Below are 22,556 nucleotides of genomic sequence, written 5' to 3' on the forward strand. Positions count from 1 at the left end.
CCTTTTCTAGCCTGAGCCATACACAGAGAGTTCCATCAAATGGATCGGGATGTGTTGGAAACACACAAAGAATTCAACACAAGAGAGGAAGCCTCAATGACAAAAAAAAAAAAAAAAAAAAAAAAAAAAAAGTTTCATCTCATAAGGACTAAGGAAATGCCAATTAAATACCAGAAATATCTGCCATTTTATACTGACAAGATTGGCAAGAAATGTAAATGTTGGGCAATAAAAGACTATTACCAAGGATGGGCTCCATGAGGACTCTTCATACCCTGATGTTTGATGTATACAACCACTTTGTAAAAATTCTTGGAAATAAGGAGATAATGTTCACACCTTTTGATGCAGCAATTTCACCCCAACTTATAAAATCTGGAGAAATTCTCCCACATGTGTACCAGGACATGTCCAAAACACATTCATAGCATCAGCATTTATCATTGCAAAAAACATTTCAAATTTTCTATTTATAACAACTAGTAACACCCTAAGTATCTGTCAACAGAGAATAGATAAGTGAATTATACTGTATCTATGGAGTGGAACACTATATTGCAGAAGAAATGAAGGAATAAGTATTTAAATGCATCGACATGGCTTAATCTCACATTATTTCACGCAAAAAATGCAATTAGCAAAAGAACATACCCAGTTTGATGTCATTTATATAAAATTCAACAGCAAGCAAATTTGATATATTATTTAGAAATGTACAAAGATATATATATATGTATATATATATATAGAATTATATTGAACTAAATATATGTATTTCTATGTAAATACGTATCATTTTAAATATATATATATATATATATATTGTTCTCCATATTTTTATATGTTTTAAACTCCTAAGCAAAGTAAGACCATAAATACCTGGGGGAAGTTAGAAGAGGGTAGTGAATGAGCTGCAGGACAGAGAAGCTTCTGAGTGCTCTGTTAACAGTCTTTTTCTTAACACAGGTGCTGGGTATGAGTGTTCATATTACCTTTACATGAACCCTTGATGTATGAAATATTTCATTACAATTTCTTTAGAGCAAGAAAGAGATGTTGCACTAGAGAAAACGCCCTACACCCAGCAAAAGGGGGCCCTACATGGGTATCTTGGGTGCCACCATTTCCATCCATCTTAGGAGGACAATGGGATCTTTGAGAACTAGAAGGTAGGCTGAGAAAAACTCTTAGGAGACAATAGATGACATTATCCTTTGGGGGATGGACACAGCAGTCCTGCCTTAGGCGCACACTGCTGGCACCCCCCAGGGTATGAGAGTCTTCCCAGTGCTGCTCCATAGCACCCCCATTTCCTCCCAGTTGGTTGGGGCCTAGGTACCAACTGCCTACACACTGGGCACCAGCCCTTAGAGCAGAAACAACTGGCAACAGAAACTAACTTTTGTAGGTTGTCAGTGCCCATCAGACCTTCAGTGTTTGGATGACTGGCTAGAAAAAGGAGAGGAAAGGATAGAAGGGAGACATGAAAAAGAGAAACTGAACTTAAAGACATTCTGCTTTCAGAATAAGCCACGCGAAACACCTTTCTTATGAAAGCAAACTCACCCTCCTTTAGGGAAAGAAAAAAAAAAAAAGCACACGGATGAAAAAGAACATGCAGAAAGAGGGTGTGGGAAGCCTTCTCTGTGGGCACAGGGTCGACCAGAAATCTCTGGACCAGCAAGAGCCAGACAGCAGTGGGCGGGTAACACAGAGACAGGGGGAAGGAGCCCTTCTTGGGTGCTCAAGCACATTTTGGTGACGGTGGGATAACAGAGGGGAGGTGGTGTTCTCACCACCGTCACTTCAATTCCCGGTAGTTTTATTTAAAATAGCCCACATGGCAGCTGAAAATTCAAGCCTGTTGATTCCAGGTTTATACCTGGATGCAATTCTCCTAAGCCACCTGCATCCAGCCGGCACAGCCATGTGCCAGATGTCTTCACATAAGAAGCCAGGAAGCCTGTGAACACAGCTTTCCTCTCTCCTGTCTCTCTGTAGCTATGCATCTTTCCACCTCTCTCCTCAACTCTCCCTCTTTCTGCGGGTCCTTTTCTCACTCTCCGTTTCCACGTCTGTCTCTCTCATAGATTCACAATGGTCAGATTAAGGAGGAAAGAATCCATTTGGCAATAAAAAAAAACTATATAGCACATACATGAAGACAGCTGGGTTTTGTCTCCAAGGAACCGGTCTCTCTCTACCCCCAAGGAATTCTCCCTGCCCTGTGCACAGTCTCGCCATTCTTTTTTTTTAAAGATTTTATTTATTTATTTGACAGAGAGAAATCACAAGTAGATGGAGAGGCAGGCAGAGAGAGAGAGAGAGGGAAGCAGGCTTCCTGCTGAGCAGAGAGCCTGATGCGGGACTCGATCCCAGGACCCTGAGATCATGACCTGAGCCGAAGGCAGTGGCTTAACCCACTGAGCCACCCAGGCGCCCCCAGTCTCGCCATTCTTGTACCATGCTCATCAAAGTCAAGATTCTCTTCATTTCATCTTATGATACCCTATCTGAAAAACAAAAACTTTCAAAGACCACCACAAACTACAAAATCAATCCTAGGCTCTTGGTTGCAAGTTCAAGGATCTCAATGGTAACCCCTCCTTTTCCTCCTTCTTTCCCTCATCACCATCATTTATTGAAACCTACCATCTCTCCATGATTAATGGGTATGGTTGCGTGCAAAATGTAACCCAATCCTAAACTTTACAATAATCCTGCAAAATACTAACTGTTAATTTCACTTTGTAGATGAGTAAATTGAAGCTCAGAAAGGTTAAATGGCTTGACTAAGATCAAAGACCTTGCAACCGGCCAACCCTCACTCAGAGCCAGGTCTGTCTGGTCACTCCTTTCCCAGCTGCCTGTCAGAGAAGAAGCCACTGTGGAGGTGGAAAGAGCCTGGGATTTGGAAAATTAACACTTATGACCAGTTTTACTGTGCCAGGAACTTATACTGACCGCCGGGTCCCGCCATCTTCCAGCCTCTTCCCCCACCCTTTCCTTCACCCTTGACTCTCCCGCCAAAAGGATGTATGCCCAGGTCACGTCTCCATAGGTGACCCCATAACTATGCAGGAAACAGATAAAAGACCCCCGCCAACCCCCTCCCAGTGCGACTTCTCCCACTCTGCTTTCCAGAGTCGTGGAACCTCACCCGAGGGTGCCCACCTCCTCCCAGCGCAACTTTCCTGGCTCCCCTGAAACTTCGCCGGAGAGTGACTTTAATAAATCTTGCCTTGCGCCTACCTTGCCTGGTGTCGTGTTTATCTCACCTATAAAACCTTACAGGTTAAGCCTCTGCTTTTGGCTACGGTCATGATCTCGGAGTCCTTGGATCGAGTCCCGCATCGAGCTCTCTGCTCAGCAGGGAGCCTGCTTCCCTCTCTCTTTCTGCCTACTTGTAATCTCTGTGTTGAATAAATAAATAAAATCTTTAAAAAAAAAAAGTTCTGTTATCTTTGGTATTATCATCTCCATTTTATCATGTGAAATAGAAGCTCAGAAAGATTAAATAACTTCCTCAAAGGCATGCAGATGATAAAATAGCAGAGCTAGAATTAGAAACTTTGGTTTCTCTTTTGACTACATCATACTACTTATAGTCTGACTCCAAATTGTGTTGTCAGCACTTTTTTCCGTTTTCCAAAGTCCTGATGGCCAAATTGGCCAAGCAGTTGTCTCCTTAATACATCTTGTGTTTTCTTATCCCAAGACTGGTTATTACTTTTTTCCCACACTGCCATCTTTTCTTTCTCTCCTATAGCCTACACATAGCTTACCTAGACTTCCAACTGCACCCTATGGAGACAGAGCGGAATGTGTATCATCAAAAGGCCAAAATCAAGCGATATTTTAAAAAGAGAACATCAGACACTTCTAGAGAAAAGATGGTGATTACACACACACACACACACACACACACACAGGGGTATGTGCCCCAACTCTGAGCTTAGAATAAACTTCCATAGCTTGAAAATATCAACAGATGTTAAAAATTTTATTTCCGCCTCTGAACTCCTGGCCCTGGAATGCTCCCCTTGTTTTTCCCAACTCAGTTGTGAACCCCTTGAAGGCAGGACCCATAATTTTAGGCTTCTTGAAAGACCTTTCCATTATCTATTTAAGTCCATTTAAGTAACACTTTACATACTTTAAAGCTGAAGGAGACCTCAGACACTATCCAGTCCAAATCTCCCATTTCATAAATGTGTAAACTAAGGTCACAGAAGACAAGTGACTTGAGATCAAGATCATGCAATTCATTAGATGATCGAGGACCAAAACTGGATCATATGACCCCTAGTTCAATATCTGTAACACCTTACCATGCACTTTCTGGTGCCAAGTATCTAAGATATTTCAGCCAGAAGAAAATGAAGATGCTGAGGTTGGGTGTAGGTAGCTGAGGTCTCCTCCTGCCCCTTAGCCCACCTAGAATGTCTGTCTTGAAGGAAACTCCTTAGAGAAAAGGACCATGGACATGTTGCCATAGCTATGAAATGGTACCATGATGAAAATGGAAATGATGCCAGATTCTCTCTTCTTTCTAACGAGTAGAATAAAGCATGTATTATTCATTGGATAAGGTCCTTTGCTATTTATAAAAACTGCTCTGTTTTGACATGATACTGCATATCTCCTTAAAGCTAGAGGTTACTCTTTGTTTTGGGGAAACGAAGGGTATGAGATAAGAGTGGGGGAAAGGAGTATGGAATTACATGGACTCAGAGTCAAAGAAATTTTGACCTCTATAGAAAGAACTTAGGGATTGACTAGCACAAGTCCATTTTACAGATGGGTAAACTGGGCTCAGAAAGTCCCTGTGACTTGTCCAAAGAGACAGCTGATTAGTGGCAGAGCTGATCCAGAATTCTGGGTTCCCAATGCTGCTTTCTACTACCCTTTACGGCATCTCAAATTCCCTATCCCTCATCATAACCTGGGCTGATAGTCAATTCCCATTTTTAATAGGAAGGAAAGGAGCACAACATGACTGGAAAAAACATGGGATAAAATTCTCTGCTCTTGTTCACGGATGGCCCCACCACCTCAGAGTTCAAATCCACGGCTTACATGAAGTTTTTACCAATGCCATTTCTAAGTGAACATGGAATGCACAGTCGGAGATGGTGATAAGAATTCTCTCAGTAGCCTGGGGTTATTGTAATTAAAGTGCATAACTTATCGCTTTCTACTTGGCACGTTGTTAATTAGGAAAAGAGAACATTAAAAAGGAGACATTTATTTAGAACCAGAAAAGTCAAACCACTGACTGAATGCAAAACAAGTTCAAGGGTTATTCTACTCCAAGAAAAACTAATACACAAAATAAAAATTACCACTAACAAGGGTGATTTATTTGGCAAACACCTGTATGTTTATTTCTTATTTTTTAAAGATTTATTTATTTCAGCGGGGGCACACATGTGGGGGAGAGGCAGAGGGAGAGAGAATCCTGAAGCAGACTTCCTGCTGAGCACAGAGCCTAACTCAAGGCTCGATCCCAGGATCCTGAGATCGTGACCTGAGGCAAAATCAAGAGTCAGTTGCTTAAGCCACCCAGGTGCCCCTGTATGTTTATTTTTATAAAAGCATCACAAGTATTCTATAAATAGTGAGTATCTCTGATGTATCCACATGGTGTAGTTGGAAATACCCCTGGCCACAGAATCCAAGTAATGAGAAGAGGGACACAGATGACTATTTGACCCTGGGCGAGATACTTAGTCTCTCTGGGTCTCATGTTTTCTAATAAAACAAGGAATGGGATTAGACTGATGACCTATAGGATCCTTCCCAGCACTAATATTCTGAAGTTTACACTTTTGATTCAGACATATTGTTGGCATCTGTTACTTCAAGCAAGGTTTGAAAAAGAAACAACTGGGGAATTTCATTTATGTGGATGAAAAAGAAAAAATGGAGTTGGTTCAGCAAAGAAGTTAAAGGCTTTGGGGACTGTGACTTTGTGTTCAATATTATAACCCTCCTAGAAGATAGGATATCATTTATCAGAATTCATCTTCATTCATAAGGACCAGGTTATATGATGTCCTTCTCTTAACAGCTCTTGATGATGGATGAGAAAGGAATACTTATTCCCCACGGAAGTTGGAATCATGCAGAGAGTTCCCCAAAATGCCGTTGGATTCTTGTTCAACCCCTTTGCTTCCCTAAAGAGGTAGAGATAGTAGCCTAGCTCTGGATGGAAGCATTTGGTTTACATTTGTGAACTAAGTGAAGCTAATCTATCAAAGGACCTGGGGGCGGGAAGTGGAGTTAGGGGCAAATTTGGTCCCTCCCACCTCTCTTCTCAACCTGGAAAAGTGGAACACAGTGACCTGGGCAGGTGTGACTTCTCTGCAGATGCAAACTTTCCTTCTAGGGGGCTCTCCCCTAGTCAGAGAGGAGTTCGCAAACCCGCTTTGTACCTTAGAGTAAGCTACATTCCCTGCCCAGCCTTCTCGGAAATAAGGATGGTATTCACCCATATGGATGGCAATTTGATACTTTATCTGCCGACTACATTGTCTTATTTCTCAGTTGATTCAGAAAGTGGACAAAGAGGATACGTGTTTTTAACTGGGCTTCCTCAACACCTCAACACACCAGAACAAGAATGGTTGGAGGAAAAGGGTCTCCCATGAGACAATGTGTCATGGATGGAAACTGGGTCATCTCCTCCAATGCAAATACTCAAGATTCAGTTGGTTGGATGGAAAAGTGACAGGTCATTCCCATGGCCTTTGTCCCTTTAGAGATTCTGTGTTACTGCCAGTTCACGCCCCATCTCGTACCAATTTATTCCTTCTCATCCTGCTCCAGCCAGAAAGAATATTGGTTTTTCTTTCAATGTGGGAAGCACATCTGCCTTCTCCTGTCTCAGGGTCTTTGTACATGTTATTCCCTGTGCCTGCGCTTGGAGATCATCCCTCATTGCCCATCTTTCGCCTTTTTAAATTCTTATATCTCTGCTTAAAATAACTCTCTTAGAGATGCTTTCTCTGCACCCCAGATAAGGTCAGGTTCTCTTCCTCTATATCCTCATAGATCTCTCCTCTTTTATCACATTATTAACTTGTGATTACATATTTATCTGTGGAATGATTTCATAATTGTGACTCCCACAATAGATTGAAAATGCCAAATGCCTTGAAGAAGGCAATATTGTCTACATCAGTTTCTATTATAACACCAAACCTTGCTCACTCCCTGGCACACTGTAGGAATTTATAAAATGCATAAGAAATAAAAAGAGTGAACTTCTAAAATAATTTAGGCATAATAAAAATATATGACTATAGCATTCATCTGGATTCTTAAATAGCAAAACTCAAGGCACAGGAGGAACCGAATAAAGGGGTTAAAAATCTATCAATAATTCTTTCCAAGATCTTCAAAAAATCATTCCATAGACCTTTTCTGGAAAATTCATCCATACCCTGTGCCCCTTCTGGGGTGGGTCTTCTAAGCATTAAGTTGCTTTGGCTTGGGCTATATGATTTAGGTGAAGTCAGTCCTGCCACCCGGGCCAAAAACGATGGAACCAGGATCTAGACCTGAACCTAAGACAACCATATGCCGACCAACCACCTCTGAGAAGCCTTGTGTGAAAATCTCCCAAAAGGAGGGCTTCATATCCAAGGGCAAGGCAGATATTTCAACCTAAATCCTTTCTCCCTTCCCTCTTCTCTGTAGATGCTACAAGAGCTAAACATTGGATTTCTGAGCCTCCTTTGCATCTAGGGGTGACCGTGAGGTCATCTGGGTCACTAAGATGTAAGGAGAAGTCTTCTGGAACTTTTCTTTGTACTGTGTTGTCCTTGGCAGTGAGGGTGGTTGTGAAGGCTGGAAGTTTAGTGCATTCCTAACTAAAATGAATGGGGATCAAATGACACAATTAGACCCTCTCCTTGGGAAATGTACCCACCAACCATGTGCATGCTGAGGGGTGGGGCACAGAGCTCCCCTGTGATCCCTTGGGAGAGACTTCTGGTTCTGCAGAAAATCAGCCTGCTCAATATCAGACTCAGCAGCATGGGATTCAGAGCGTCTACAAAGACGCAGGATGGTTTCCCTTGCTCCTTCCTTTCCCCCAAATAATCTGCCTGAATGTTTTCCTCCAACCTGAATAGATCTAACTAATCCAAGGTGTGTTTCTATCGTGGCAGGAGTGGGGTGTTGGGAGAGAGCATGCTAAGTACCAGCCATGGGCAAAAGTGTTTGCTCTTTTCTGTTCCCGCTTCAGGAAACTCTCATCTGACTGTAGCTCAGGATGATATCCCAGGCACCAAGTGACTTCTAGAACCCTCACCTCAAAGTTTCTCTGACTCCTTCATCTTTATGTGCACATGCACGCGCGAGCGCACGTGTGCGCGCGCGCGCACACACACACACACACACACACACGACACACCAACTATACATAATCCCTGCGGGGTACTGCCTTTTGAAGAACATAAACCAGTCAACCAAGCACAAGCCACTATATCTCTCTCCCTCAGAGCCTTCCTTTCTAAAGATAATGGGGCTGTGGAAAGTTAAGCAAATGGGCAGAAACCAGGGTATTAGGCACCTACTTATTTGCTACCTGCTGAAGGAGGAGATACACAGGCAAAGCATAATGTAAGAGGTGGCTGTAAACACAGCAGGAAAGCCCAAGACCAGAGTCTCATCACGCTGTGCTAGAAATTTCAAACTTGGAATCTTTGTGGCTTCAAAGAATAATGAATAATAATTCACTGACAACATTCTGTGGTGATACCTCTAGACTCAAGAAGGAATGGGCACTATTTAGGTAAGAAATGAAAACATTTCTAAGGAGACAAAATGGTGGCGCATTTAGAATTCAGTGTTATGTATACAGCAGGCACTCAATATGTATTTGTCAGATAAGAGAAGGAGTGAATGACCAAACGTTCTCTTTAGGAGCCAGATCTTAGAGTGAGCTCTGCACTTGGTAAATACAAAATGAATGTTTTTTGAAAGACCCCAGTTTTCACCTGGTTAATGTTAAAGCTCTAAGTGTCTAGCCAGTCACTTCCGCTGGGAGTTTAGTAGCAAGGAAAACTACTGTCCAGAGTGTCAGGAGGACGTGGCTTAAAAAGAGAGATCTCTCTCTTTCCCACTCTCCCTCTCTCCTTTTCTCTCTTTCTGTGGAAAAATTTGCCAGTCTATATCAAGCATTTGAGTTATTCAATTTTGTAATCCTATTAGAAATTTATCTTAATAGTCAGATGTATTACAAATTTTCATTATTTTTTGTTATTTTATTTATTCATTTGACAGACAGAGATCACAAGTAGGCAGAGAGACAGGCAGAGGGAGAGAGGAAGCGGGCTCCCTGCTGAGCAGAGAGCCTGAAGCGGGGATCAATCCCAAGACCCCAGGATCATGACCTGAGCCAAAGGCAGAGACTTTAACGCACTGAGCCACCCAGGCACCCCACAAATTTTCATTATTTTTTAAAATTATTTTAAATTTGATGGCATGTGATGTGTTCACGGAATGATATTATGTTTGGAAAAATGGAGGTCATTGGCCCTCTTCACAGGAGCAGTAGAGGTAGAAGCAGGTTGGAGTTGGCTGAACAGTGCAGAGAGGTCAAAAATAGTGGTAACAGTGAATGTAGACAACACAGTAATTCTAGCTTGAAGAAAAGCAGAGCAACCAGATGGGAGGGGGAGGGGCCGAGGGTCAAGGGAGTCTTTTCTGTAAGGATGGCATACATGCTCGTGTGCTGATGAGAATGATTTCGAAAAGCTGGGAGTAAAAAGATGAGTCCTGTAGGGAAGACTGGGAGGAGCAAACACAAAACGTATCTGTGACCGCCAGTGGGCTGGTGCAAAATGGGGCTGAGCTCATACCCTGCACTTGGGACCCAGGAGGTTAAGAGTTGAGAGCGAGAGGAGAAAGAGGACATGCTGTCTGCTGCATAAAAGGTGGTGCTGGTCTAGTGGGAAGGGGGACATGCTTGCACCTACTGCACAGGACAACGGATGCTGAGGGTGGGAGCACCACCGTCGCGGTGGACTTCCTATGGTCTTTGTAAAGTGACTTCACATTTGTACATCAACTGTGGCCCAGTTCTCTTTTAGGTATTGTGATCACCAGAGATGGTTTAAACCAGAGATGGTTCTACCTTCTCATTCCTCCTCCTAAACTTGAAACACGATGCTAGCAGACATTATCATCATCACAAAATCCTATACTTGGGGCACCTGGGTGGCTCAGTGGGTTAAGCCTCTGCCTTCAGCTCAGGTCATGATCTCGGGGTCCTGCGACTGAGCCCCACATTGGGCTCTCTGCTCAGCGGGGAGCCTGCTTCCTCCTCTCTCTCTGCCTGCCTCTCTGCCTACTTGTGATCTCTGTCTCTGTCAAATAAATAAATAAAATCTTTAAAAAAAAATTCTATACTTGATTAAATGGTTTTTTCAACAAGGAAAGCAAAGCAGGGACTGGATCACAAAGTTGGAGAGAGTTTATCAACAACAGACCCTCAAGGATTTACTGAAAAGTATGAAGAAGGAAAGAATAAGAAGGAGGGCACATATTGCATAGAGCACTGGGTGTGGTGCATAAACAATGAATTTTGGAATGCTGAAAAAAATAAAATAAAATAAATATATTTTTTAAACCCTGCCATTTAAAAGATGGTGTTTGTCAGACTGGATTTTTGCCAGTTAAATACATTGTTTTGAGAAAGTATCTACAACATAAGATACAGAGAGATAAAAGTAAAAAAATGTAAAAGATACTTTAAGCAATAGCTAAGATGAAACCAGTATATCTGTATTATCACTGAACAACATAAACTTTAAAAGAGAAGCAGCATCATTAATGTTAAAAATGGTTGTTAACTAATGATTAAAGGAACCACCAGGAATTTAAGATGATTCTAAGCTTGTATGTACCTAATATTACAAACTCACATATATATCAAGAAAAAGATTAAGAGAAGTACAGGGAGATATAGTGGGAAATTTTAATTTATCTCTCTCAATAACTAATAGATCAACTGACAACATAGAAGTTTGAACAACGATATTAGAAAGCTTGATCAAGTAGACATATATAGAACCCTAGACACCAAAATAAGAGAACACACATTCTTTTCAAAAACACAAGGGAAAGGTGCATGAAAAGAAAATTGTGTCTACAAAATAAAAAAAAAGAAAGAAGGAAGAAATTTCCACAGATTAAACTAATTTAAAACAGCCTTCCAAGTACAAGAAACCAGAGAGTAAGTGTAACAAAAGTGCACTAGAAGACTTTGGAAAGATCCAAATAAATGAATGAGATATAACATGGCCCTGAATTGGATGAGTCTATATCACAAAGATACCAATTCCTCCAGAATTAATCTATACATTCAAACAGAATTCAACACAATTTTGACTTTTAAAATCTCAATAGAGTTTTTCATGGTATTAAAAAATTGACTCTAAAATCTATATTGAAGAGGAAAAGGTCAAGAAAAGACAAGAGAATGAGGTAGAGTAGAATTACGTACCAGATATGATTCTATATACCTGCATAAATTAAAGACAGTGTGGTATTGACAGAGGGAAAAGGAATAGACTATAGAACTCAGAACCAGATCCATAAATGTGTGGAGATCTGATATACAAGAAAGATCCCATTACAAATCAAGAGGAGAAAGGATTGATGATTCAACAATTGGTGCTGGGGCGACTGGTTACCTATATGAAAAAAATGTCCATATATTAAGTTAGTTTCCTATTCTCCATGCCTAAAAGTAAATTTCAGGTAGACTGAGACCTCAAATATGAAGAGCAAAATTTTAAAATTTGGGGGATAAAACAAAATTTTGCTTAAGGACCTTGGAAAAAGGAAGTCATTTAAAAAAAAAAACCACATAAATCATAGAAGAAAAATTGAGATATTTAACTACTTCGAATAAAATAATTTTGTTCATTAATGGATACTGTAAGTGAAGTGAAAGATAAGTCACAGGCTAGCTGAAGATATTTGCAACACACATTACTGACTAAGGACTAGTATTTATACATATATATTAATGCTTATTAATATTTACAATGTAAATATATGTACTACACATATAATTTATGTATATAAATAAGTTAACATATACCTGCATATATTATTTATAGGCATATATACCAATAAAGATAGGAAAAACACATAGTCAATTCATAAAATAAGTAATAAAGTTAGAAACTTATATTTGACCTCACTAGAAATAAGGAAATGCAAATCAAAGCAATAAGGACATATCATTTTACCTCCATCAGATTGACTCTATTTATAAGTCTGATGAAACCCAATACTGGCAAGGATGGGCAGCAAGAAGAGTTTTGAACACACTGTCCGTGGAGTGGAGGTAGCTACAAATACTCCGAGGAACAATTTTCTACCAGGTGACAGAGGTGAAGATATGCATGCACTCATTTGTACGCTCATACCACGAGGGGGTGGGAGGGGGGTGAGGGGGGAGTTCTTCTACTCAAGAAAACACACATGTTCAAGGAAACATACATGAAGTTGCTCATTGCGACATTGCTTTTAATGTTAAAAAATGGAACAATTTAAATGTCTAACATCAAAATAGTTGATAAATAAACTACAGTGTACTTAAACGGTAGGAAACTACAGCAGTGAAGCCGAATGAACTACCAACTTGCATGAGAGTAAAAAACATAATGTTGTGGAGGAAAATTCATCACCAAGGGATACTTGCATGTCATTGTATTTATAAGGAGTGTAGAAACCTTCAAAACAATATCCTACCATTCATAAATAAACACATACATGTTCGCATGATGATTAAACATGCAGGGAAACCACAGCACCAAATGCAAACATCTCCAAGAAGATGGTGGTGGGGGGAGGTTCAGGGTGCTGAGTACAGGCTGCCCATTTCTGTGATGTTTTATTTTTGTAACACTGAAGAAAATACGGCAACTGTTAAGATTTGACAAAGCTGGGTCATGGATATAAGAGGTATTCCTGACATTTTCCACTATGTTTGAAATTGTTCATAATAAAAAAGAAGCAATGTAACAAAGCCAGAATTTTATAAGGAGAATAAAAATCCACACCTAATACAGTAAAGACCAAAACTGATACTGGAGAAACTTGAATTAATGATGTGGGGGTGAACCTGAGAAATGTTCCCAGAAAGATGGAAAAAATAGGAAAGAAAATATGACCTACCAGATGAGGATATAGAGGACAAGATACAAACCAAGGGATTATGGATGTTTATTTAACCTTTATCAGAATGACAGAAACATTTCACCTGTCTTAGGAATCAAAAACATAAAACTAAAACTTGTCTGAGCTGGAAAAAAAAAATGGAGACAGTTTGAAAGAGCTAATATTGCTGCTAAAATGGAGAGACGTACCCCTAGATACGAACCGATAAGATTCCTACAGCAGAAAGAAGAGCCATAGGAATCAGGATGGTGATTTCTGTGCAGACAATTTGGGGAAGTAAAGAAATAACTCGATGTTGAAATACACAGTCCAGGAGGTGACTTGTCAAGATTGCATTAGACAGTTAGGGAGGCCAAGGACATTCTACCAACTTCAGAATGTGTCTGAACTAAAAAGAATGAAGACACTTTCAAAATACCCTTTTGAACAGTTTAAAGGAAAAACCTTGGTATTGAGTAACAGAATGCATTAGATGTTAACTTCTAAAATATACATGAGGAATCTGCTGAATAATTCTGAAAGCATATTAATCATCAATGCTTCTAATTTTCTAAGGGTTTTCCTTCTGTCAAGTCTGATTATCCCCACAGAAACACCATTAGTCAGCTACAATCCAATTTTTAATGAGGATCAGTAAGACTCTAGCCATGCAAAAAATATTTCTTCACCCATTAAACCATTATTAAGGTCAGTATTCATTATACTGCTCAATATTCTTTATAAAATGATTCAGTTGGTAATTTCTTTCTATAGCTGTATCCAGAAAAAAAATCAAAATTTCACTAAAAAATGGGTTTGCATCCTTGGGCCAGATACAGAAAGAGTTCTCTAAGACCTTGATTTTGTTCTTGTCTTTGCTAATAAGAAGTTTAGAGTCTGGTAACCCCCAGGACTTAAGTGACTGTCTCATCTCATACAATTATATTTGTATTTCTGATTTGATTTCTGATAATCTTCTCAGATTTATTTTTAATTGTGTGTGTGAATGTGTGTGTGTGTGTGGCTGTGTATACAGACTTTCTCAAATTGCTTTTGTACATTGGTGAAGGAGAAGTGATTTCAAACTACATTCAAATGTCTTGGGTGAACTCACATTCCAAAAGCCGGCGTGGCTCTTGTAGACAGTAGCCCTTGCTGATGAGCTACAGGAAAGACCACCAGTGATCATTAAGCTGGAGAAGGACCAACGTGCGCTGCCCTGATGAAAACAACTTCTATGTTATGACTATCATCATTGGAGGAGAGCGAGTCTTAAATCAGGGAAGCGAGTCTGGCTTATGTCCTTACTCTGACCCCCAGTCCTGTCCCATAGTTGATTGAAAATCCCCCAGAGTGTCTGTGGGATTGTATTAGACAGTTAGGAAGGCAGAGGACATTCTACCAACTTCAGAATGTGTCTGAACTAAAAAGAGGAAGCCAAACCCACTCTGGGTCATGGATTAAGTTGTGCCCAAGAAACTTTTTTCCCGAAATAAATGGGAACAAGAGTAATTTGTTCTCACTTTCAAATAGATATTGGCATATTGATTAAACCTGCACAGAGAGCGAGGGGAAGCCGGGGTCTACACTGAGGGCTTGCAGGCACTGAAGCGTCACGAACTGTTCTCCATCAGAGAGAAAATGATGAAATGCTCGTGCTGAGAATTCACTGCTGGAAGAACAAATGCAATCATCACAGCGCTTTCTATGGGAGAATTTCCTTACTCCATGTTGGAAACTTACACCTTGAGAAATGATCATCTGGCTGGAATCCTTGAACAAGAAAAGATAAGATGAGAGTGTGGAAAGATGCACCGACTTCTGGCAATAGTCTGGGACGGGGGACTCCTGCTAGGAAGTCAGGAGCAACAAGGCAAGAAGGGCTGGCCTGGGGCCCGATCATGAAAGACCGTGAATGTCAGGTTGGGGAGATGGTATTTACCCTGGGAACAGGAAGAGCAGGAGAGTAACGTGCTAATGAGGGTGGTTTTACATTAGCGTAGCACCAGGGTCTGGGTATGGGGGGGGTTCTACGTTCTGCCTTCGTGCCCCTATATCTTTTGGCCTCATGTGCATCCTCAACAATCTCCCTCAACACCCCACCCAGGAAACCTTCTACCTGGATTCTCTTGTTTTTCCTCCCCAGCCCCTTCGGAGAAATCCCACTCAGCCATCCCTCAGGTTACCACACTGGGAAGCCTTTGCCAATCCACCTCCCAGTTTCCTGATCCACAAAACCCAGCCCTGTCCCCTCCTCTCGGAGCTGCAGTGCATTCTGTATACAGCACATCACTGCACAGGTAGTTAGTGGTGGTCTGTCCACTGAGCTGGATCGCGAACCCCAGGAAGGCAAGAACTGGTTCATTTCTCTCTGAAAAAATGTTTGGCCAGAATAACTACTTGTGAAATTAATGGCTGATCCTTTTGGGGACTTCTATACAGAATATGCCCTTGCTCTTTGCCTTTCTGTGCTAACCTGGATTTATATGAAACTGTGTTCAATTTTCTTACACATTTTGTTCAGTATTATTCAAACTCCAGATTCCGAACACATTTGTGAATAGAAATAATTCACTGGGGTGTGACCACATTTTTTTTTTTAATGGAACCAAATGATATAAAAATAGAAAGCTCTGCCTTCAGCACAGGTTAGTATTGCTCCGGGAGACATCTGTGCGCGCATGTGCGCACACACACACACATTACAGCGTCATTTGTATGCGTTGGGCTGCAATGCAAACTGTTTCTTCTTATGGGGGGGGTCGCAGCCCCCAAAAGTTTAGAAATACTTCACTCTAGTTGATTTCTGAATGCTACTCAATTTTCCAGTGTGACTGCCATTTTACTGAGAGCAAAGTTTAGATTTTCTCATTTATTTTAATCTTAAGAGTCCTTCTTCAGCTCAGCACTATGGACATGTTGGGATGGGTCGCTGTTCGCTGTGGAGGGCTGTCCCGTGTGTCATAGGGCACTTAGCAGCTTCCCTGCCTTCTACCCACTGGACGCCGGTAGTACCTTACCCATTGGTGTCAGCCAAAAGTGTCTCCAGGCATGGCCAGCTGAGCCCTAGGGGGAAAAACTACCCCCAGCTGAGAACTACTCCTCTATGGTGCCCCCAAATCATTCAGGCATCCAGATAGCCTTTAAGAAATGAGTAAGACAAGGGAAGCCTGGATGGCTCAGTTGGTTAAGCATCTGCCTTCGGCTCAGGCATGATCCTGGGGTCTTTGGATCAAGTCCCAGATCGGGCTCCTTGCACAGCAGGGAGCCTGCTTCCCTCTAGCCTTCTGCTTGCTGCTCCCCTTGCTTGTGTTCTCTCTCCCTTTCTCTCTCTCTGACAAATAAATAAGTAGATTTTTGGGGGAAAAATAGAAAGAAATGGGTCAGGAGGCATTCTGGGAAGCAACAAGAGTGAAGAAAGACTACCAGTACTTCTGGCTGAAAGAAGCAGACCCTTATAGCAAAAGAGGCATCTCCAGAAGCTCATGTGGAAGGTTCCCACTGGGACCACAGAAGCAACTATCTCCTTGCTCTGAAAGGAAGCTACAAGTACGTGGGAGACCTCGGAAATTAAGTGTAGGTGGCAAGGAGTGACCCTGCTCTTAAGTGGCAGGGCCCGACCATGAGTGCAAGTGGGGTCTTTGCAGCAGAAAGGTGGGTAGGAGATGGAAAGAGCACTGGCCAGAAGTTCTGTGAATCTGACACACATGGCCACTAACCGGGACCTAAAATTAGTCACTTAACCTGGTGGTGTTTCAGTCCCTTATCAGAAAATTGTGGCAGTTTGGCTAGGTCCTGAAACTACCTGCTAGTTTCAAACTTCCTTGATTTGGCTCTCTAATTTTCTTTTTCATGGATATTCTCCTTAAAGTCATACAGAATTGCCTCTCTATTGGGCTCCCCTCCCCTCTGTCCATTTCTACACCATAGCCATAAAGATCTTGTTTAAAATGTAGGTCAAATTATACCACTCAGCTGCTCAAAATACTTCAAGAACTTTGCATCTAACTTAGAATAAAACCCAAAGTCTTCATCAACACCTACAATGTTTGACCCCTGGCCTCTGGCTACCTTTCTGATCTCATTTCCTGTCCTTCTTCTCACTTACGGTGTCCCTGCCACAGAAGCCTCCTTACTGTTCCTAGAGTATGCTGAGCCTCCTGTCACCCCAGAATCTGCACACTTGCTGCTCCCTCCACATGGAGGGACTCCGCTCAAATCTCTCTTTCGGTAGCTATCCCAAACAGCAGTTCCCACCATCCTCTGTGCCCTCTTACTCTCTTTTTTTCCTCTTAAGACTCATCATTAAGAACATATTCCTTATGTATTACAATATAATAAAGATTTTAGTTCATCATCTACTTACTTTCTGAGACGGACTCTCCCACATATGGGCTCTATGAGGGAAGGGATCGTCTATCCTGTGGACTGCTAAGCCCCAGCACCCAGAATTTGCCTGGAATATTAGAGGCATTACATGCCCATTTTAAACATGAATTGGCAAAAGAGTGCTTAAACAGGTAAAAGAATCACTGTAGATTCAGAAACTAGGTTCTTTACTGTCTCGAGCATCCTCAAGACTTAACATAATTACCAATGGTGATGTATGAAGCAAAACACCAAAAAACAAAACCAAAAAAGGCCTGACTTCAAGTTGTTCATAGCCCTTTTTACCTCTCACTCTTGTAATTTTCATTGTTCTGATTCTTTCTAAATTTGATGGCTCTTTATCTCATCTTATTTCAGAAATTCACTCTATCGGTTGGTCCTTGGTACCATGAGGACTCAGCATCGGTTATAAACAGGGTGTTACAAAGCCCTCAGCTCTCTGTGCAGATTTCAGTTTGTGTTTGCAAACTTTTCTTTCGATTGAAGAAATGCAAATGTAAAATGAATTGTTCTCTCCGGTGTTGGTTGGGACCATTAACTATGGAAGAAGTCAATCATGAGAGGCAAGGGCAGGGAACTTCTCTCTTCTGGGTCTCCACCACCTCAGGGGACTACAAACTGATCCCAAAGGCTCTTCCTGCTCTGTAAGTCTGGGGACTCCTGCCATCTGCTGGATGACTTGTGAACTACCGCTATCTGCTGAGTGGGTACATCTCCTTTCTCCTGAGGAGCAATGGTTGATCATTCCCCCATGTCTGTGAGCCTTTTGACATTTGGCCTTCGGAATCCCTTTACAACCAGATGACCAGGACTACTGATGGAAGCAACATTGCACTAGGCCAGAAGAGACATACATTTATATCTTTAAATATGGTAGACACTGGGGTTTGAGTAAGACGGCAGCGCTGATCAGGGTTTCCTGCCAGATCTCTAGCTCACCGCACGGGTGGGAATGAGACGCTGGAAACAAAAACTCCAGTATGAGACCTGAGCTTCAAGGAGGATGATTTTTTTTTTCTTTTGAAAAATAGTTTTGTCTTAAAAGTGTGTGTGAACAATGTGCTTTACTATGTACATTACCTATCAACATACTCATTAAGAGTTAGAAGAGTTAGAAGGTGAGAGTCTTAGGGCTCAGAAGCCATCCTTACCTGCACATACGAGTCCATCTATCAGTATATATAAGGAAAGGATAACAGTCCTGACCTGCTCTGCCGTTATCGAGATATCAGAAGGGGAAATAGAAACATGGCCAAGCTGAAAGCTAAATAAGGGCATTATTGGGAGGCCCGTCTTTGTATATAATAGTGAAATAATCTAAGTGTCCATCAGTAAAGAATTAAATCACATGGTAGAGCTTCCCAATGGAATACACCATGGTTATTAAAATCAATGATGTAGATCTCTATTCGCTGGTACTTAAAGATGTGCATAGCATTTTGCTACACAGAAAAATTATATGCACCATGATCTCAGCACTGGATTCAGAAAAATCCTGCAAGATCATACATCACTATGTAAATAGTTGCTATGCCTGCATGCTGAGATTAGATGGAATTTCTATTTGGATTTTTTTTTTTTACATTTTTAATATTGTTTGAGTGTTTTTTCTAATAATAGGTAGGGGTTGCTTTTTCTATTTCAAGACAACAAAAAAAGCTATTTCAGCTTTGACAATGATTGCAGTGGTTTCCCTGGTTGGTCTCACAGCTCTTACTCTGGCCCCTTCATGTACCAGTAAGAGTTCTGTCATTGAAACCTAAGGTCTTTTCATTCCTCTGGTCAAGCCCCCAACCCTCAGTCTCCCCACCTCCCTTCCAGTAAAAGCAATGTCAAATGGCCTCCAAAGTCCTACTCGACCGTTACCCATGACTTCCCCCATCTCCCCTCATTACCTCATCTCCTTACAGGCATCTTCCCAAACACCCCTAATCCATTCACCCCTAATCCTCCTTGTTCTCTGAACATCCCAGGATGCTCTTGCATCAGGGACTCTGAATTTGTCTAGAACACTCTTCTCCCAGGTGGATTGATGGATAGATTAGATAGATGATAGTAGACAGATCAATTGATAAATCAATTGATCTATTGGCCAGGTACATATATCCAGAAAATTCACCCCATTTTTCTCACTCAAATATCACCTTCTCAGGAAGGTTTCTCTGACTGCCCATCCCCTTGACTGCTGTGCATTTCACCATAGCCCTTATCCCATCTGACATACTATCTACATTTTTTTAATTGATCTGTTCATTGTCTGTCTGCCTTAACTAAAACATAAGTTCTGCAAGGTCAGGGACTCTTTTTGTCTGTTTTGTTCACCGCTGAATCCCCAGCACCTGAAACAGTGCTGGCCTAAGTATTTAGGGCAGTGGGTACTAAGTATCTGTTTGAAGGAGCAAATCGGTATATTGTAAAATAACTTGGAAGAACTGATTCTTTAGGAAAAAGAAATCCCACAAACTTTAGGAATCAAGCTGACAATAAGGTTATCACCGAACTGCACTCTTATCCAGGACCTGGAGCTAAGTGACCTTGAGAAGACTGTTGAGTCTTTCTGGACCTCCGTTTCCTCATCTGCAAAACGAGAAATCAGTCCTTCCCCACTCTGAGCTTATAAACTTTCAACCAATAAAAGTTTGGCTGTGAAACCCGACTATCTCCTCTGTTCAAGGCAAAAGTTAAAAAGGCAAAAGATGAATGAGATAAGGTTCCTGCTCTGAATAAGACTAAAAGGCAAAAACATAATCTGTATTATTGAAATCCATGTAAGGGCACAATCTCTTCCTATATGAGATGATACTATTATGTAATCCTTTTGGTAGATTCCTTTCATCTGTCCCCCAGCATCTTCCTCTCTTCCTCCCCACTCTGCCCTAGGCCCTGGAAGGCTGACCTGTCAGGCCACCAGCTGTGATTTGACCATCTGGAAAGTTCGAGGATGGGGGAGAGAAGTCAGCGTCTCTGTTCTCCAACCTCCATACCAGAGGTTGTCACGGGGCACACGGCTGAAGGTCACAGCTCTTGCTTGATGGCTCTCCTGGTCTGCCTCCAGGTTCTGACAATTGCTTGCCTTTGCTTTCCTTGCAAAAGGATCCTTCACTAAACTCACTTCGAATGGAACAACTGTGTCTCTGTTTCCTGCTGGAGCCTGTTGACATGGGAGATCATTAGAGAAGTCAACTTTCCTTCCACAGTTGCTTCTTACTTTTGGTATCTGCTTGTACCATCAGACGCGATCCATCAGACCCAGCTAGCACGCACTGGGTCCCTCCTCTGTGTCTGTCCCTGCATCCAGCTGATTTTATGGACTTCCTCTCCCAAGGGAGAACATCAGTGACTCGGGGATTTCGAAGGTAAGAGACAATCCTGGTGGAGAATTGTGTAAAACCAAGAAGTGCTCCAAAGGAAATAGGGAAAGTTTAGCCATGAAATAAGGAATACAAAAGAAAGAACAAAATGGGTCATAAGGACACAGAAGGAAACGAAAGGAAAAATAGTGAAGAATATTTGCGTATTACTTCCATATTTGAATGCTTCAAAATCCATCGAGACAGAGCTCAATACAAAGTAGCTCGCTGCTCATAGTGTGGCCAGAGTAGCAGCTGACCTAAACGAGAATGTCACAAGCGATTCTTCTTTGGAAAATTCTATTTTCTTCTCATTTGTTTTAGTCTCTCCTTCTTAGTGAGCCAGAGGGGGTAAAACATCCGCGTAGTGATTCTAAGCAAACGTATGGAACTGCAGGAGGTACAGAGGCCTCAGAAGAACGATTACAAGGTAGCAGGTATTTCAACAGCAAAGTGAATCATTCCCTTTAGAACCAATAAAGCTGTGTCCAAGAGCACCCCTCAGATTTACATGCATCGAGGCATTAGCAAATCAATGGAGCGATTACAGCTGAGGGCACCTGAATGGAAAATCCAGTTCCGAATTATGTTTATGCACAAACTGCTCACTTAAAATGCAGATTTATCTAGGCTATCAGGGAAACAAATGATTTGTTCTTCCTCCCGGTCTGGTCCCTCTCTCCCTCTTACATTCTAAAGATTTATGCATCCATGAAGCTCACCAATTTATAGGCCGAACCCAAGCTCAGGGAGCAGCACCCAGCAGAACAAACTTCCTCAGCTTTCTTGCTGTCCCTGGACAGCAGCACCGACCTGCCCAAATGCACCTAGGTGGCGGGCTCTCTGGGGCTCTTATCTGTTTCAGAATTTTTATATGAAAATTAAAATGAAATTTCAGGGGGAAATTCAATTTCCATCAAGGAGACAATTTCATTAGTATGCATTAATGGATTCTTTCCAAGTTTGACAAAATTGCTACCAAGTAGAGTCCCCAAATTTCCTGGACAGTCTCCTAAAATCTGGGGGGAGGAACCCCAGTAACACATACCACAGAGGTCAGCAAACTATGGCCCTCCAGCCAAATCTGTTTTTATATTGATGAAAGAAATTTCTAGGCCCAAGATAGGGTCATTTCTGCCAGGGTTAGCACATCAGCAAACAGCGACCTAGGTATCTTCTGAGTCCCTTGTAAATGTCCCTCTTGACTAGAAACGTGGTATGTCCAGGAGGACAAGCTTGAACACCCAAGCCAGCTCTGAGTTCTGTGCTTATCTCCTTCCTGATTGATTTTCTATTTTTCTTTTCCTGCTATTCATTCTTTATCCTTCAGAAGCCTCTTGCCTCCTACCCCATTCTGCAGCTTTCCGGAGCCTGGAGAAGAGAGACTGCTCAATTTGCAAAGTGTTAAATACAGTTTGCTTACATCACCTAAATCATCTTCTTTAATCCTTTTAATAGTACACAAGTTATGTGGTTTTTCCTTTCTTAAATGACTGAAAAAAGGGTTGAAAAAATATTTTGTCACACAGGAAACTGACATGAAATTCAATTTCCCATGCCCACTGATAAAGTTCTATTGGAACACAACCACACACGTTTTTTATTGTCTATGGTTGCTTTCACACTACAACA

The 22,556-nt window shown here is 41.5% G+C and overlaps 1 protein-coding gene across 1 annotated transcript in view; it reads right to left on the minus strand.

Moving 5' to 3' along the window:
- The window catches only part of EGFLAM (EGF like, fibronectin type III and laminin G domains), a 179,100-nt gene that overhangs the window by 51,305 nt on the left and 105,239 nt on the right, over nucleotides 1-22,556 (minus strand). The window lies entirely within an intron of this gene.

The sequence above is a fragment of the Neovison vison genome, chromosome 1 (assembly GCF_020171115.1).
Source record: "Neovison vison isolate M4711 chromosome 1, ASM_NN_V1, whole genome shotgun sequence".
NCBI classification, from domain to species: Eukaryota; Metazoa; Chordata; class Mammalia; order Carnivora; family Mustelidae; genus Neogale; species Neogale vison.